The following is a 14901-nucleotide window of genomic DNA, read 5'->3' on the forward strand; positions in this document are numbered from 1 at the left end:
AGAGATGCACAAAAAGCTGCAGGAGAAGAGGGGGGTAGGAAGGGCTTGGCCAGCCATCCATGGATGCTGGATATGACCATGTGTCTAACCCTGGCACACCCAGCAAATTCGCAGCACCTGGCAAAAAAAGAGATGGTTTTGCACACTCTGGAGTCTGGGGCACATCTTGAAGAACACGAGACTGGCTGGGCTTGGGGGTGTTTCATGCCAAATGGAAAACTCTGAACTGTCTGCATTTCTTCCCATGGCTTTTTTTATTTCCACCAAAGTCATCTTCTTTTCAGTAAGGAGATGTGAGTTGCATCCAGACTGCACCTCCCCATTTTCCTCCTCAAAATAATAATAGCCTCATTTGCTAAAGGCACTATTAGGGTATTAAGTGAAAATGAATTAAGTTTAATTCAATTGTTATTTTAGGAGCTTTGCCTCGTCAGGGTTTTGCAAAGCTTCATTCTTCCACTCGCTGGAGACCAGCTTTAACACGCCCCTGCTGAGTTGTTGCTGCAAGCCACAAACCCATCACGCTGGGAGTTTTACTTAATGCTAAGGGTTGGATTTTATTTTGCTTAATGTCAGAGTCTGCCTGCCACACTGCTGGGGGAGAGGGGAGAGCCAGAGACTGGTTAGCTCAAGTCCATCATCCTCGGCTTAGAAATACAAGTGACTGTCTGGCTGATGATTTCTTAGGCAAAACCCCAGTGCTTATTTGTCCAGAAAGCACCACGTCACTGCTCCCCTGCTTCAGAGAGTCTTCAACTGCTCATTGCATTGGATCTCATCTCCTGGATCTTCTCTATCCGCTACGGTATGCTTTGGACCACCAGCACATGAGAATGGGGGCTGCCAGGCGTGGGAAGAGCTGAGAAGGGGTTAGTCTTCATCTGCAGAGCATTCATCTTATCTTACCTGTGCTTTGCTCTTTGGATTGACTTTAAATGCAGTAGAATAACACCTGAGAGCATCAGGATCTGCCCTGGTCAAGAACCATTCCCCATCCCCAGGGAGGCACCAGCTCCACCCAAGCCAAGGAGAAACTTTGGAAAGGGGGGAAAGAAGAGAGAAGGAGAGAAAGCAGTGACAGAGGGACCTGAACTATCTTGGAACTGATGCCTGTGCCTTTGCTATGTGGGCAGGCAGGCTACTGGGTGCCCGTAACCACATGGGGTTTGATATGGTATTTGCAGAAAATTCACATCCCTGCACAGGGCAGGGGGATGAGGGAGAACGTGACCCAGATGGGTGAGAAGAAGAGGGGCTCAGACTCCTCCAAAGCCCAGAGAAAGGACGTTTCAGATGAGCTGTCAGCTCCCATAGCTTGTACAGTTGAGCCGTGAGATTCATCACATCCCTCCTCCCTTCCCCCTCTGGTTCCTATAGCAGAGAGGGAAAAGGGAGGACAAGACCCCGAAGATAAATGCCCACACACGGTGGTGGGACAACTGGGTGTCAGTGGCAGCAAGCACGAGGAAGGAACGCTCAGAGCAGGGCTCTCCCAGCCCCTAACCTTGCTGAGAGCCAGTGCCCAGGATTTATGGAAGAAAAGCTTGGCAGTGACCTCTGATCCACTCCAGCACCGAGCGCGGACTCGGATGGCATTACAGCGTGATGTACGGCCAGTGGGTCTGCCGGGCAGTCTCTTGTGAGCGATGGCTTGCGATATTTCTGGAGTTTATACCTAGCTCTCCAGCTCGACAGGCTTTCTGGATATGATTTGTGCCGTATGTAGCTCTATAAATATTGAGCTCAGAGCATTATATATGGCGACAGCCCTACAGCACTCCCGGTGATATATCCCTGCGTTTGCAGTTGTAGGCGAATAATTTTAGTTTGAGTGGTGTGGCAATGAGAACAAGGAGGAAGTAAAATAAAAGGGTAATTCAAGCCCAACTGAACGGCAGGGAGCGTGCGTGAGGCTCGGCTGATCATTCAAAGCCTCTCCCACCAAATCACTCAGGGAATTGATGGCCAGAGCCGTTTCCCAAATTAGTTAGCTTATCCCTGTGTGCTGCTGTCTGCAAAATAAAGAGGTGTCACCAAGCCCCCCCTGCCTGGGGTTTTGCTGAGAGAAGGTGCTGCAACAGGGCAGGGAAGGAGCAGGGGACAAGGGAGGCACTCCAAGGACAGGCTCAGACCCTCCCTGCCAGGGTATCCCTCAGGTTGGAGCATGGGGAGAACCTAGGCTGTGACTGCCAGCCTCTCACCACCCAATTCCCTGGAAAGCTGCAGCAGCACTGCCCTGGGAAACCATCATGACAAGCAGCTTACAGGCCACCGTGTAGGTGTGGGGACAGGGGCTTTTTTCTGCTATAAATGTTGGGATTGCTTAACCCACAAGGGATTGTTATAGTCCAGGTGTTGCTTCCCCACCTGTAAATCTGACAGCATTCCCTCCCTCCAGCCAGGAGATGGGCAAAGGGGGCTCAGATCCATGCAGACGTTTATCCCATTCAGGAATATGTCTTCAGGGCCTCGGGACAAACTGCTGAGCAGGGTGCTGGAATGATCAAATGCCCATCTCCAGGGGAAAATCAAGGCCAGGTTTCATGCCGTGTCCCATTCGCTGCGATGAGCTGCAAGATGTTCAGGTGCTTGCATCCGTGCAGGGCTGGCCCAGGCCGATAGGTTCAGAGAAACACACCTTAGACCATTAAAATGAATAATTTTTACCCCGCTGGCAGAACTCAGTGCTTCCACAGGAAGGGTCCATCCTTCAGCCCCACATCCCACTGCTGGAGGTGACAGGGGAATGGCCGGGTCACTCAGCACCGTGTCCCTTGGCAAGAAGGCTGAGGCAGAGCCTGTAATTAATCTTTAACTGTGAAACAGGTTAGTGTGCAACTGTATTGGGTTTGTGTGGCAAGATTTTGGTAGCGGGGGGGTTACAGGGGTGACTTCTGTGAGAAGCTGCTGGAAGCTTCCCCTATGTCCAACAGAGCCAACACCAGCCGGCTCTAAGATGGACCCACTGCCAGCCAAGGCCGAGCCAATCAGCGATAGTGGTAGCGCCTCTGTGATAACAGATTTAAGAAGGAAAAAAAGTTGCAGGGCACACAGAAACAGCAGCCGGAGAGAGGAGTGAGAACATGTAAGAGAAACAACACTGCAGACACCAAGGTCAGTGACGAAGGAGGAGGAGGAGGAGGAGGAGATGCTCCAGGCGCTGGAGCAGAGATTCCCCTGCAGCCTGTGGGGAAGACCATGGTGAGACAGGCTGTCCCTCTGCAGCCCAGGGAGGTCCACAGGGGACCAAATATCCACCTGCAGCCACCCCACGCTGGAGCAAGTGCATGTCTGAAGGAGGCTGTGACCCCGTGGGAAGCCCACGCTGGAGCAGGTTCCTGGCAGGACTTGTGGATCTGTGGAGAGAGGAGCCCATGGAGCAGGTTTTCTGGCAGGATTTGTGACCCCGTGGGGGACCCACGCTGGAGCAGTGTGCTCCTGAAGGACTGCACGCCATGAAAGGGACTCATGCTGGAGCAGTTAGTGAAGAACTGCAGCCCATGGAAAGGACCCACGTTGGAGAAGTTCGTGGAGGACTGTCTCCCGTGGGAGGGACCCCACGCTGGAGCAGGAGAAGAGTGTGATGAGTCCTGCCCCTGAAGAGGATGAAGCCGCAGAGATAATATGTGATGAACTGACCGTAAACCCCATTCCCCGTCCCCTTGCACCGCTGCAGGGTGTAGGTAGAGAATCTGGGAGTGAAGTTGTGGCTGGGGAAAAAGGGAGGGGTGGAGGGAAGGTGTTTTGAGATTTGATTTATTTCTCATTACCCTACTCTGGTTGATTGGTAATAAATTGAATTATTTTTCCCCAAGTTGAGTCTGGTTTGCCCGTGACAGTAATTGGTGAGGGATCTTTCCTGTCCTTATCTTGACCCATTAGCCCTTTGTTATATTTTCTCTCCCCTGTCCAGCTGAGGTGGGGGAGTGATAGAATGGCTTTGGTGGGCACCTGGCATCCAGCCAGGGTCAACCCACCACAGCAACCAGCTGAGGAATGGGATTACGAGGAAAGGAAAAGGACTGGATGGACCCAGGCTGCTAACACGCTTTCCAACAGCAATCAGCCTGCACCAATACATTTCAGGAATGCCTCATTCCAGTACAAATGCCATAATGGACCCATTACACTTATATTTCCATCACTGTACTCCCGCAGACCTGAAGCCATAGTTCCCAAAAAACCTCCATGCTGTCCCCAATTTCAGCATCGTTGTAGGGGTATGAGATCATGTAGGAGGAATTCAGCTCAGTTTGTTAGTCTGCTGTCAGCGAATAACCCCAGCAACAGACTAACACAAAGGAGCTGAGGCTCCTTCCCCTTGGAAACCCAAACCTTCCAGCTCTCTCATAACCACCCAAGGGCACCAGGCAAGGATGTGGTCCGATCAGAGTATTGGGTGATGCAGGTAACAGGCCAAGAGCAGGAGAGACCATTTACAAGGAGCTGGAGTGGTTTGCTCTGATTTTGAAAAGAGATAGAAGGTCAACAGAGAGCAATAGCCCTTCTCGGTGGCTTTATGTCAGGACAGGGACTACAGATGTTTGCAATCACAGCTATTGAGGACACAAAGGATGAAGAATTGATCTGATTTCTTCCTCCAGAAAAGATTCAAGCTACATGGGAGCAAAACCTACTTCCACTGGAAGCTGCTGCTTTGATCTTGAAGAAACACAAAAGGCTTGATGAGTTCAGGATTTGACACAAAGCAATTTGGGATTAAAGTTGCAACTTTTAACATGCTAGAAGCCTTGTAGGGCTGGGATAGATGGGTAGGCTTTCCATCACAGGGCCCCTTTAATCAAATGCTGACATCCCTCTAGGAGATTTGCTACAAGTCAAGAGGAAGAAGCAATCTGAAGCACAAACTAAGGGGCAAAAATGTTGTATCTGGGAGATCCAGTAGGTCAGCTGAATTGTAAGAAGGATCTGTTGTGGTCACAAAACACATTACTCTCTCACCCAAATGAGTCACTGAAACATTTCATATTCCTACCTCCATTTCTGAGTTACATTCTGCCCCCTGGAGAGACCCAGCAATGGCAGGCCATGTGGTTCTGGGAGAGGAGACCTGCAAACCAAAGCCAGTGCCCTGGCACGGCTGCGTAGCCCAGACTTTCTTGATTGCAGCCCTGGACATTTCTGTGCAATGTTGGTGCTTGCTTCGGTGGAGTGACTTGATCCTACCGCAGGAGTAGTGTTCCCAGGGATCCTTTTGCAGGCACATGAGGAGACTCTCATGGGCTGCAGCAGCCAGCAGATCACCAGAGAGCCAGTGGCCTTTGCACCAGCAGCCTGGGGAGGAGGTTGTCCTGCCGCCGCTGCTGGAGCCAGCTCAGCTCCACGACCCCATGGCCTGATCAGGGCTCTGGCTAGACAAAGTCACTCTGCAGGCAGCACCGTCTAACTCATCCTCCTGGTTCCTCACTCGGTGGTACCCACCTCTTTCTTCGTACCAGCGGCTGACGTTGGAAACATCCTGCTGAGACCGTCTCTTTAGCCTGTTAACGCAAGATTTATGCCATGAACAGCCTGATTCTTTAACTGCTGAGCCCTCTCTCTTGCACCTCTTGTTGTCTAGGCCGGTAATATTTCTCTCCAAGAAATACAGATTGGTTGTGGCTGAGCTGTCACTGACCCCCTTGGTCCCCAGACTGCTCTGATAACTTGCATGTGAGATTTCACTTTACCCTTACCCTAAGCAGCCAAATACACCTGTGAGGAGAAATTAGCTGCTTCAGAGATGGAGCTCAGTTGCCTGGGAGATTCCCAGTGCCTCCAGCACAATGGGAAGATGAAGCAGCTCACCCCACCAGCATCTTCCCCGAGGAGCATGGCTCAGGGCAGATATGCCCACAGCTCACTGCTCTGCCTCCCCAGCCATCCCACCAGAACCGAGGACTGCACCAAGCGGAGCTCACCTGGGCTTTATCCTACAGTGCTAATGCTTTCTCCTCACTGCAGAAAACAATGCACTCCAGCAGGTTTGCTATGCATTCCCCTTCTTTCCTTTCTACCAAACCCGAACTGTTTCTAACTCTTCCCAGCTTTTCTTCCCATTTTGTATATTAGCAAGGAGTCTCAGCATCACCCTGAACGTCTGGGGAAAACACTGCTTGGCTGGCACAGCTGGGGGCTGTGGAAGTGTAGCCTGGTTCCTGCTACATCCCTGCATGCTCACCTGGCCCCTAAAACAGCCCTTTTGTCCCCAACACTGACGAAAGGTCTTTGTGGGACAAGGACAGCAAGGTCACCCTGTGAGGACCCACCCAGGGCATCTGCCACTCACGTGGTGGCAGGTGTGAAACCCACCTTCAGGTTCCCATCCCAGGCTGGCAGGGATGGGTGCCAGCTCTCCTCTGCCTCGGGGAAATCCCATTTTGGGAAGGGCAGTGAGGAGGACACAGGCAGGGAGGGCAGAGCTCAGCCTGAGCTTGAGGAGGGCCAAGGGAGCAGCCAAAATTTGGCCAAAATTGGGTGAGAGAGGACAAAAATTATTAGGCAAAGATGATAGATACACACATCCACAGAGTCACCTGAATGCATCTGCACATGCAAGTGCACTCAAAAGTGCACACCGTCCTTTTTTTTTTTTTTTTTTAAAAAAAAAAAAAAAACAGGCTAAAAAGAGAAAACAGATAAAAGGTTCACAGCTCGTAGGCCATCCAGAGGATGTTTATCCCAAATTTCAGCATATCTTTCTAGACCACATTTTGGCCTCTGCCCTCTGGGCACCGTTTCGCTACAAAATGCACTGTGGAATAAATGCCAAGTGATGGTGGAACACGAATAAGCCCTTCTCAGAGAGAATTACTTTCCTGGCAAATACTGGGGAACAAATGCAGCTTTAAAGAGCAATAACTTGTTAAACAGAAACACACAGACACACGAGCAGACCCCATTAAAGTCATTTGATGTGAGCCAGGGAAAAGTGTCTCTAAATCACATAATTATTTTAAGAGATGAAGACACATTTGCTTAAACTGGTTCAAATCACCTTTGGGGAGGGAGGGGAGAGGGTTTGTGTCTGCACCATTAAGTGCTTTCATTTCCTGCAGCTCACCCCAGACTCTCGTTTTAATAGCATTAAACATATGAATATGTCATAATAAGATACAGGTGGTTTCCTTGAGCTTTATTGACTTCCTATGCCACAAAGAGGAAAATCATTGCTTTCTTGTTTATCCGTTTTAGCATTTCTTGGGTTTATATTTTTTCTGTTTTGATTAATGCAAGCAGCTTCCTGGCTGTCCTAGAGAGCTGCTGCAACCACCCGCTTTCACCAAAGCTCATCCCTCTCTGTTCTTAAAAAACCCCGGCTGCTTGACCACGGTACTTACTGCACCCCACGAACCAGGAGGTAGGGCTGGGTGGCCAGGAGAGGGGGGGAGGCAGACCCCTTTCTCCGTGCCTTGCGGGAGCTCGGGGAGTCAGGGGCTTGCGGGGGTCTCGGCTTTGTGTCCTCGGTGCGGCTGCAACCCCTGAGCAGCGGTCCCGCACACATCCACACGCTCCATCCTGACGCTGCCCAGCCCACCCAAACATCCTTCAGACCTGCCCGTCGCACGATGGAAGCATCGGAAGATGGGACACGCCGGGGAAAGTCTCACTTCTAAATACCGGTGGGGAGTACTGGATTCAGAGGAATCCACCCCCTCATCTTCTCAGCGCTGGCCTTATCGGAGACCCCTTCGGGAACACGCCGGGCCCCGAAGGACGCACTCGGGGCTGGGCTGCGCCGCCCTTCTTCCTGAGCTGCCTCCCCAGTGCTCCCAGTCTGAGCCACCCCCTGGCTAGCCTGGGGCTTGGCTGCCCGTGAGCATCCCCACCCGCGCAGGTGGGGCGGCGGGGAAGGACGTGCCGCCGGTGCCGGCTGGGGGGACCTGTTGCGCGGGCGGCGCCGGGCGCTCTCTGGCCCCTAGATGGAGCTCGGTACCCACCGTTTGCTCCCGGGTGCCCCCGAAGGGCTGGCGGGGGGGCAGGCCGGGATGCCCGCCGGCAGCTTTGCCCCGCCACCACCCGGCACAGGGGCGAGTAGAGGGGCAGGGTGTCCGTGACCCCCGTCGTGTGTGTGTCGTCGTCCCCCCCCCCCGCCCCGGTCGTGCTTGTCTAACTCACCCATGGGTGCTCATACCTGGCGGGAGATGTGGCCGCCGGGACATCGTTTCGCTCCAGCTGGTGTGCACCGTCCTGCAACTCTGGGACCTATAGGTCACGGTGCACCAGGTTCACCTGTGAAGGGGTGGTGCCGTGCGTTTTGGGGGGGGAACACCGATAGCTTTGACTCCTTTTTGTCTCAAGGCACTCGTGCGAGGGGTTATCTTGCCCTAGACTCTCTCCTTTGGGGGAAAACCAGATGGCCAAGCGCCCCGCTCTCCCCCTGCTGCAGAGAGGCCTGAGGTCCCCTGGCTTCCATCCAGAAAACATCCATAGGCCCTTAAAATAAAGGCAAATAAGGAGGGCGTTGCTGAGACTGACACGGGGGCAGGCACAAGGAAGGAAATACGGACCGTGGGGTCAGAGCCACGCAGGGCAGCATCTCTAGCACTGCCGGGCAACACTCACCCAGTCCCCACCACGCCATCTCTTGTTTGGGGGGATCTCCACTCCTCGCACCCCACCAGGGCCAGTTTGGGCCAAGCTATCCACCACAGTTGAGGTTTCCTCTGGGAAGGCAAGCAGGGCTGGAGCAGGGATCTACCTCGTGCAATCCCACTTGTCAGCAGGGGAGGGAGAGAAACTGGCTCCCGAATTGCAGATGTTCAGCAACAGGACACTGTTCCTCACTCCTCGACTCTTCTGGCAGCGGCTGCAGCCACAAGCTCTCTCACGAAACCCTTTCCGCTGGGTGACGTTACAGGTGTGTCTGCCTGTCCCTGGGCTTTCTCTGCCGTGGCTGTGGTGTGTTTCCCCAGGGGCTGGCACACATTTGTGCATCCTGGGGTCCCGGCATGGGCTCTGCGCTCCCTCGCCTGAATGCTGTAAGCCTTGCCTCTGCCCGTGGTGTGTGGCACAGCTCTGCTCGAGGGTATATGTGCCCGCAGATCCTCAAAGGACCAGGCCTGGAGGGAGACTGCATGGGAAGTGTTGCAGGTCCACCAACAGACCCCTCTTGCCTTGCTCCCTGGAGAGCAACACTCCCCTCTGCATCCCACCTCCTGCCTCTGGACAGGGCGGTATGAGCCTTGGCCAGGGCAGGTTTCAGACCTGTCATAACAACCGATAAGGTTTCAGCATTTGTTTTCACTCCATCCCAAAATGAAAGCCAGATCTCTTCAAGTATTTCTGTGAGGACAGGGGGTGGTAAGGAATGCCCCCTCCACAGATCCCTCGCTTGCCTCTTCAAGCAGCCATGCTGGTGGGCAGGGCACTGGGGACGTGTCCCTCTGGGGTCACAGGTGTCCCTCCAATGGCAGGAGAGCACAGCCTGGCAGTGGCAGAAGCCCAACAGTGTCCTAAGTGTGCATGAAACTTCTTGGAGCTTAATCCTGGAAGGAGAGCAGTGCCCTGGATGTGGCCCAGCAGCTACCGCTGTGTTCCATGCCTGTGTCACCAGGGAATGCCATAGCCAGGACTTGCATTTCAGCAGCAGCCTCGTGATGAGCTCCTCCAGCACATGCCACCCACAGCAGGGCCAGACGGGCCGGGTATAGTCCCTGCTGGGGGACAGCCTTCCTCTGCCCAACCCAGGCTCCTGCCGGACCGGGACCCCAAGTCCCAGGTGCCCCCCACTGCTCACCCCCATAGGCCACAGGCCTGCAGAGACTTGGTGCCTTTTTTCTGCAGCTTTCAAAAGAGCATCCTGCTGGTACATCGTGGCTCCCGGTGACCTGCTGGCACTTCTCCTCTTCTCCCCCGGTCTGGCCTCAAAGGACCCCCTCTTCTCCCCCAGGGTCTCAGGGCTCTCCTGTGAAAACAGCCACTTCAACTGGGGAGGCTCTTACCCCTGGAGAGGTGGAACTGTGCAGAAGCCTGGCCACAACCCTGCACTTGTGCTCACTCCCTCGTGATGACCCTGAGCAAGCCCCTTCCCTGCCTATACCTCTTTTTTCTCCTTTGCCACTTCAGATGGGGAGCTCTTGGGGTCAAGCCCTGCCTCTCAGCACATTTACATCCAATGTACCCGATAGCTCAGGCTTGGTCTTGCTCCCACTGACCACCAGCATGGCAAACCAAATGCTTTCTAGATGAAAACCCAGAGAGGAGGAATTCGGCCACCCCTGACATGTGTCCAAAAGCTGAGCATCAGCAGCTGCAGGTACTGATTGTTAAACAAAGCGACCTTCCAAAAAACTGCTCTTGCCGAGACAGGAGACTCCCTGGGAAACGGAGATTTTCTCCATGTTTTCATCTATCCCCATCTTTGTACTGCTTCCCAACTGTAGTTTAAAAAAGTATATATTGATTGATATTTTTTAATCACTGCTTTGTTATTTTTAGGCGGCTGCAGTCTAGAAAAGACAGACAGTTAACCGCAGCTCTCAGACCAGCGGGTTTACATTCTTTGCAGGCAACACGAAAACGAGTTTCCTCAAGCCTTGCTCCTTCCTGCTCAAAAATTAGAGCAGGGACTCCCCATCTATTTCTGCTCATTTTATTTTTGCTCTAGAAGCAGAAAGCCAAAGGGCAGCTGAGCTGAGGGTAAATACTGAATTCCCAGCCCCAAGGAAGTGTTTGCAGCTCTCTGCAACAGGGGATTCACACACCTTCAGCACACAGAATTTCGGCTGGAGGTTTGGTGTGTAATTAGGAGTTACATAGTTAAAAACTGCCAGAGCCAGCCCCATGCTTACCACAACTAGCTGGGGAAAAAAAAAAAAAAGGGGGGGGGCAAAAATTAATTTCTGGGCTTGGAAAATTAAGATTTTTTTTGGTGCCTTTGGAAAAAAAACACCCAAACCTCTTTGAATACAGTTTTAAGTTTGACTTGACTAAATGTATAGAATCCATTTAAAACTATCAAAATAACAAGGAGGTTTTGATCAATGAAAAGGAATAGAGGCAAAGAACCTCTGTCCTAATCTTGGGCAAGCACTGACATATCAAACAGAAATTTCCTACTGTAAACAATGGTGAAAATAATAATAATAACAATAATTAAAAAAAATAAAAATCAAAGTCCCAGCTAGCTTCACAAACAAAAGATCTGCAAAAAGAGAGGCAATCTGCTTTGACTCCAGCAGAAGCTTGTTGTGATAATCTATATCTTTATGTGCTTTTCTTCTTCCCTTAATATTTGTTTAAAAAAAGTTTTTTAAAATCTAATTTTTTTTCACAAATCAGACCTTTTCATTTACAAAATTTCCACCTGGGATATATTGATAATTCCAAATCTTATTTCACAAACATTTTTCAAATAAGTGGCCATCAAACCTCACTGTTGCACAAAGAAATCAGTGTCACTCATCCAGTCTTCTGGCAGGGGAAAAAAAAAAAAAAAAGATTAATTCAAAAGGTTCCAGCTGTCCCAGAAGCACAGACAGGGCTGGCGTTTTACTATAACCCAAACAGTTTTCAGCAAAGCCATTTTCAGTTTTGTCAGTAAATCGGCTTGTGTTTTCTACCCCATCTAGCCCTAGACTGTGTGCAAGCTGTCCTCAGCGGCGAGGAGGGGGCTGCCTCCCCCGGGGCTAGGCTCCCGCTGGCCCTGTGCCGAGTCAGTAGCCCCAGTTTTAAGCTTTTTATTTTTGGTGGGTTGGTTAATTAGGAGCACATCTGAAAATATTGGTCTACAGTCCCAGTGAGGTAATTAAAATGATCCTATATATGGGTATTTGTGGGGTCAGAGCCTCCTTTTGTTTATCAATTATACAAACCGTGTTAGAGGACACATGCACTCGCCAGGGTCTTCCTCTAGCAAATGCCATATACAGGTCACTCTTGCAGATGCTGCTGCAGGAAAAATAGCATTAAACATACAACAAACGTCCCACAGATGGGATAATGCAGCCTAAGAAAAGCTGCATGTGGTCTCTACAAGTACTCACACAGAAACTGGGGTATGCACATACGGCAAGGGACCAAACACGCTGGCCCGTGCCCAGGAAAAAGCACAACTGCAGGCTCTATTCAAGACAGGAGGCTCCAGCAAAGACCCTTCAACCTTTCCCTGGGCCGGTCCCTCCTCAGAGATAAACTAACTGATCCTCATTTGGATGACTCATGTGCTTAACTAATTGGCTAAATGGGGGCCAGACCTCTGGTTCCCTCCTGCCCACATAGTTTGCCGAGCTGGGACCAAACCCAGACAACCGCAGCCCATCCAGCTGGGCTTCGTCTCTTCCAGCTCCACACAGATGTTTAATACTCCGCTTGCTCGTGCAACGACGGTGCTTTTCTGCCCCCGCCGCCCCAGATTCCGCCTTCGAAAGCTCAGCACATCCATAGCCAACCCAACGTGATCAATAGCTCTTGGGCCCTGGCAGCGTTGTGGGTGACAGAGACGTGCACGACCACGGTGCGCTCTCCTGCGATGCCCGTGTGCCCTCGGCTGCAGGCATCACGCAGGCTTTCCCCCTCCAGCCCAAGTTCACTCTACCTTGGTCCGTATTTCCTAGATACAGGCAAACAGTGGACAAACATTTCTTCCTAACTCCCATTTCACTGTATTTTGAGATAGAGGGAAGGGGGCAATGACTTTCAAGGTGTCTTAATGCAGTTTTGTTCCTGTTGCCAAATAGATATAATAGGAAGAATTAAATCAGCCTTCAGTGAGGTATAGATGGCCCCAGGATATGGCTGAGGTGATGTCAGTCTACAAAACATACCATTATATGTCATTGTTTCATGTCATTGCTTATTGATTTAATTCCATCATATTTCAGGCAACTTTATTGTCTAGGTACAGATCATCATATTAATAACTGGAAGCACATATGCAGATATCAAAAACACCTCCTGCCACTAAATCAATTTTTAAAATGAATCCAGGAGAAATATTTTAACAGAAAGCCCTTCCAGAAGCAATTGTTCCAGGGACAAGAAAGACCGGACGACTATTTTTCTGGTTCCAATGTTACATATATTGTCATTTCGTATCAAGATTTCTTTTTTTTTCTTTCAGTCTTTTTTTTTTTTTTTTTCAACAGGAAAGATTGATAAGAAAAGGAGGAAGTTAACAGTTTTGAGAACAAGGTGTAGCTAAATATTGTATCTAAACACATGCCCTTGAATGTGCATTATCATACATTCAACTTTGCTGGGGAACATTTTGGAATATGAACTGAATAATGTGGATATTATAAAATGGCTGTCTTGGAATTAAATTTTAAGATATTGATGTGTCATAATAATAAAATAGAAAACACTTTTAATATCAACAGTGAGCTCCATCATCCTTTTTTTTTATTATTTTGTGGTTGGTGCTTTTTCCTACGCAGAAACCTTGAAAACAAAAACACACACTGCAACAAACTGTAAACCATTAAAGATTTGTACACAGCAATGTCTCCCAAAGAAGTAAGCCCTAAGCCCAGAATTATCTTTGTAGCCGAAGTTGGGCACATATTAAATAATTAGGTTAATCAGCTCCTAAAAATCTGTCTGTGGTATGAAACAGAATTCAAACAAAAGAATTCTGTGAAATTTATCTCAGAAAAAAAATACAAGGTATTTTATTTTAGCGTTTTTTCAGGGCATCTTTTAAAGATATTTCCCAAAATGTGTGTTTTCTGTATTTACTTATTTTCCTGTGTTTTATCTTTTTTTTTTTCTTTTTTGGCTTTTCGTCTCTCCGTCGCTCCAAATGTTTCTCTGTGTTCACTCATGTATTGGACTGCAGGATGGGAAAGTCCTGCAGCACCATAAATTTTCAGCCCTACCCTGCAACAAGAGATGTTGCGTAAAGCAGGCTATTCACACACCGCCTTAAGCTCCCAGCCATGCTGCACCCAGAGGACCCAGCTTCCAGGAGCGCTATCGACCGCCGGCTATCAAAGGCTCGGGGCATTCTGTCGCCCACGTCCCAGACGGCAGCCTGGCCCCCAGGGCCACGTCAGGCGGTCCCCGCCAGCGGCTCGTGGCTGGCCGCCCCTCTCAGTCCTCTCCTCCAACATCCTTTACCCAGTAATTCCCAGTGCTGGAAGGAAACAGCAGGCTGAAGTCAACCCAGCTTCCCTGGCTGTGAGGCTGGGATTGTCCCCCAAGGAAGCAGACGGGAGTTTTCCCACTGGTTTGATTTTCCTCTGAGAAAGGCTTGCCTAGCTGGGGACGACGTCCCTGAGTAAGGCTGAGCACGAATGGAAAACAGGGTCCCTAGAATAATTCCCTGCAAGGTTGTTTCTAAAATATACTCTTGCACGTTTCTTTATAACCAAATTCCCCTTTCCATATAAAGTCTCAGACACGAACATCTCTAGATCCTCCCAGCCCAGGCTAGACCCCAATCCAAGGTCTCATTCAAGAAATTATTCAACAGGAGTTTAAGGCCAAGCCCCTGCGCAATTCCTGCCACCCCCAGCAAGCCCCCCAGAAGGGCTTTGATTAAAGCGGGTGCTAAATGCACTGCTGGGTTGAAGCCTGAAAATGTTTACAGGACTGGGGATTAGAATACAGCAAATCACCTCTGGAGCTTCCAAAGCCAAGTGGACCTGAGCAAAGTCATATGGAAACGCTAACTCTATTTTCATTTAAAAAAAATAGCAGAGGCTTCAGCAGTAGTTGTAGATACGCTGTCTCCTCTCAGGGAACTAATAGGCAGGGAAAAGCAAGGCTTTAAATGATTTATTCAGTACCCTGGAGATTACTTTTTTTTTTATTTTCTTTTTCATTTCCACATAAATTACACAAGCACTTTATAAAATGAATACACATAAAACACCTTGTAAGTGCATAACTTAAAAAACCCAAATGAATGAATGACTTTAAAAATCTCACTGAAAATAGGTTTTCTGATTGCTTGTT

Source organism: Accipiter gentilis, chromosome 9 (assembly GCF_929443795.1).
Source record: "Accipiter gentilis chromosome 9, bAccGen1.1, whole genome shotgun sequence".
In the NCBI taxonomy this organism is placed as follows: domain Eukaryota; kingdom Metazoa; phylum Chordata; class Aves; order Accipitriformes; family Accipitridae; genus Astur; species Astur gentilis.